This window comes from Oryzias melastigma, linkage group LG13 (genome assembly GCF_002922805.2).
Source record: "Oryzias melastigma strain HK-1 linkage group LG13, ASM292280v2, whole genome shotgun sequence".
Taxonomy (NCBI): domain Eukaryota; kingdom Metazoa; phylum Chordata; class Actinopteri; order Beloniformes; family Adrianichthyidae; genus Oryzias; species Oryzias melastigma.
In genome coordinates, this window is record NC_050524.1 from 1,906,136 (window position 1) to 1,910,187 (window position 4,052).

The window sequence follows — 4,052 nt, forward strand, 5'->3', positions numbered from 1 at the left end:
GTTTTCTGTTTCCATTTAAACCACATCAACAATCCTGAAAACCTGAGCTGGTCTTCATCTTCCTCCTCTGCTGAAGATGATTGTCTCACACAGTCTGCACAGATCAATTAACAACCTGAATTATAACGACCCCAGCTCATTAATGATCAATTATGCATTTCATTTCACAGAGCAGCTAATATATAAAATCTGACAGGTCATTAACTTCTGTACAGTTTGCCTTGTTGAATGTTTTATGAGCGATTTCAAGCTGTTAAACGGTGTCACACACTAATACAATTATTTGTCTTTCAGTGTTCTAGTTGGGATGCAGACCGGGTCCTCGGCGTGGAGAATAACTTCATCATTCAGGAATGAATCCAGCCATATGGGCCGTCTCAGGCGAGCACGTTCAGGTGCAAAGTGAGCAGCTGAGAATAGTGATTACCTGTGTCCGCGGAGCCGTCTCCGATGGGCTGCGATGACGACTGGAGTTTGGCGGTGGACTCATACGATAGAGTCAGTCCTTACAGGAGACTGTGGCGTTCTGAAAGTGCTTCAGATGAAGTCTGCTCCTGACGGAAGAGGCTAGTTTTGAAGGTGGAGACCCTGAGTGAAGATAAACCAGAAGTATTCATCCATCTGTGAACCTTTGTTTGGGCCTAACCAGTTATCTTCTACAACAGCTGTCTAAAACTTCTGGATCTAGATCTAAGTCTCTGCTGGGAGATCAAATAAAATATCTCCTCAAGATCTACCCAACTCTAGCTTCTCATTTGATCAACGTTAGCTGGTTTCTAGACTCTAAAGATGGTCTCACTATAGTGATGTCAGTCCGATCTCAGTGCAGAAAGCCTTAAAGTTCATGTGGTTTGGTCGATGTCTCTGGTATAATTCTAGCCTCCTGACTTCTTTCTCAAGGTCATCAGAAGCTGGTCAAGATAATCTCATTTTCAGGCTCACTTTAAGCTCACAAACGAACGGATAGTTACAAATGTTTTCAAATCGTTTGACCAAACACCTCCTAAAGGCTGATTCCCAGTGCTGCTATGTGCTGCACAGATTCAACTTGGTCATCTCTGAACATATGTGGAAAAAGTGAGAAAAGTTCTGGTCTATAACGTGAAAATGTTACAGATGAATCACAAATGAACCACATTAAAAACATGGATGAATCACAAATAAACCAGGCAGAGAGCTCATAAATCCACACTTCATTGGAGTTCTTCACTTTGACATTCAGAGTTATTATTTATTTTTTCTTTTGCGCAATAAATGTATATATTCTTATAGTGTCCCTTAAATTTTCCTCACTATTACACATATTTGTTTTGTTTATTGTATTGTCTGGAGATCACAATGATTTTTTGTTGTGTCAAAAGCTCTTTGTGTAACAAGGACAATAAAACAACACAAAGATTCGGATTCAAAAGGTGATTCAACAGAAGCTATGGACCAGATATGTCAAAGTCAAGGCCCGGGGGCCGGATCCGGCCCTCCTGATCATTTTCCTTTTATTCTATTCTGGAATAATATTCCTGCCTTTTTATTATTCGTAATTATGTTAAAAAGTTGTTTTAAAGTATAAAACATTGTCATTCTGATCTTTTTGGACTATTTTGCAATGTACTAATATTTTTTAGGCTGTTTTGGAGTTTAGCTAATATTTGAGCGACATGCTAGCTGTTTTGGCTAAGCTAAGAAGCGCCAGCTGAGGGAGCCTGGCGAGAGACCCGACCCCCCACCCAGACATGCCGGACAGGGGAATATGCTGCATAGATGACCAAATGAGATGAGGGGTCCTGGTGGCAGACAAGATGGCGGCTGAAAACCGTTAGCCAGAAGGAAGTCCAAGACAGAAGCATCACCACCCCTCTCACCCGCTCATTTCTGTTGGAAAATATTCTTGTTTTTGGTCGAAAAGTGCTGATAAAACCGACGACCCTAACAGATACTTTTCTTTTTTTTGCATTTTAAGCTTTGAACCTTTGACACATGGTGTTTCTGTCAAAACCTAAAATGGACTTTGACAGATTGAAACAGATTTAATCAGCTGATCTGCAGAGAAAAGGATTTTGGTAAAAATCTTCATAATCATAAATAAAACACTACTGGGACATTTTTTTAAATTAAAAAAATGTCATAGGAGGACTATAACAAGGTGTTTACCCTCTTTTGACACATTTTAAGTTCATCCTGAAAGTTAAACTGTTTATTCACGTTAAAAAGTTTGACTGAAAGTGGCTACAACGCTGAAATCTTGTGGAATTTCTGCTTCCGGCTAATGATTTTCAGCTGCCATCTTGTCTGCGACCAGGTCCTCTTAAAATAATTTACCCATCGCACAATACGCGTATGAATAATTCGTGTGTGATTACTGCTGTTTATGTGCAATTCATTAGTGATTCATGCTTCAATTACATCATTTTAATGTGATAAGTGCAATGTATGCATGACATAAAAGTTACACATCGAGGAAAGCTATAAATTTGCATTTAGGCTAAATAAACTAAACCTAAACTGAATAATTCTCAACTAGCCAAAAATTTTGAACGTTCAAAATGTAAAGACCATCAGCCGAAACTCTCGACAGACATTGACGAATGACGAAATCTTTCTGAATGACGTAAATCAGGCACCTGTCATGAAAGACCGAAACTACAAACGTGGACGAAATTGTGCAAATTGTACGTAGCGGCAGTTACATAGATCCTTCCACCATCTTGAAAATGAGTTCGTAAAAAGAGGCGTGTTTAACACTCAACTACAAATACACACGTTAGACAGCTTCACATATTTATAAATGAAAATACTCACAAAAAGACACAAAAACAACAAGCAGAGCGGTCAAGGAAGCAATACTTTAACAAAAAAACCCAGCTTCTGATGATGAGCTAAATAACTGCATTTTTCTGCAGAATAATTTACTTGAGTCCAAATCAAAGACTGACGCCCTGATCAAATGTGACCAGACCACAGAGATCGTCTTTAAACCGTCTCTGAATTTAAACCACGATCTCTAAAATATCCATCAGCCTTTTGAAACATTATGAATATTCTTCTGAAATAAGTCTTCGACTTTGCAAAATGTATGCCCTGAAGTTTAAACCCACTTGACTTAAATCAGAGCTCATGAAAAAGCTCCACTCAGCCACTAAATGAATTATGTAAAACATTAACTGCTATCACTGAAACATCATTCATTTTAGATTTCTGCTTTTTTCTCTCCTCGTCTTACTTGTGTGTCCTCTTTTCTCTGCTCCATCCATCCTGGTCTCTGGTCAGCAAACGTCAGGAAGGAAAATGTAATGCAGCAAGAATTGACTAAAAATGATCCCATAATAGATTCTGATTGAAGGAACTGGAATGACCAGAAATGAGTCGTGATGAAAGAAACGAGAACCAGGATAGTTTAGAGTGAATGAAGACAATGGAACGATTGATTCATTAGAATCAGCTGTGGAAGAAAACAGCAACAGGAAGCAAACGGATGCAGAAGCTTTTCAAAATAAAACAGGAAATGGACCACAGAAAGGTTTGTGACTGTTGATCGATTGTAGAAGCGTAAGCTGCTCTGACAGAGATTTAGAGCTCTTCTCATGACAGAGAAAAGTCATGAAATGAAGTCAAAGTCATAAAAAACACTTTAGCGCCAGATCCCTCACTTCTGCCACAGTTGGAGCGTACAGGAAGATCCTCTGAGATCTCCTGCAGAAGCTCCAGACTTCCCCTCACAAAAAGTAGCACACTTGAGGTTGATATTTTCAGGTATACTTGAGATCTCGTTCTTCTGGTCACGACCCAGAACTCACGACCATATGACAACTGGAACCGGTAAATAAAGAGCTTTGCTGTCTGGTTCAGCTCTCTATATGAAAGTAAACTTCAAGTGTGCTCCATTACTTTGGCAAACACTCAGTATTATTATACTACACTGAAATTGATGACTTTTTTCTCTAAATACTGAATTCCCTCAGAGTTAGAATCTTTCTCATCGAAGGTTTTTCTTTTATTGTATTTATTCATCTTTGTTTGCTGTCGTGTTTGAGCTTCGGTCAGGTTTTAATGTTGGA

General features: G+C 39.0%; 1 protein-coding gene across 1 annotated transcript in view; it reads right to left on the reverse strand.

The window, feature by feature from the left end:
- Positions 1-3,400, reverse strand: part of si:cabz01090165.1 (uncharacterized protein LOC100333421 homolog) — a 305,072-nt gene extending 301,672 nt beyond the window's left edge. Inside the window, exons 1-2 of the mRNA XM_036215075.1 lie at positions 3,218-3,400; positions 428-588 (exon numbers count right to left, since the gene is read on the reverse strand). The gene's annotated coding sequence lies outside the window, so the exon portion shown is untranslated. The remainder of the gene's footprint in view (positions 1-427; positions 589-3,217) is intronic.
- Between the last annotated feature and the right edge of the window lie 652 nt (positions 3,401-4,052).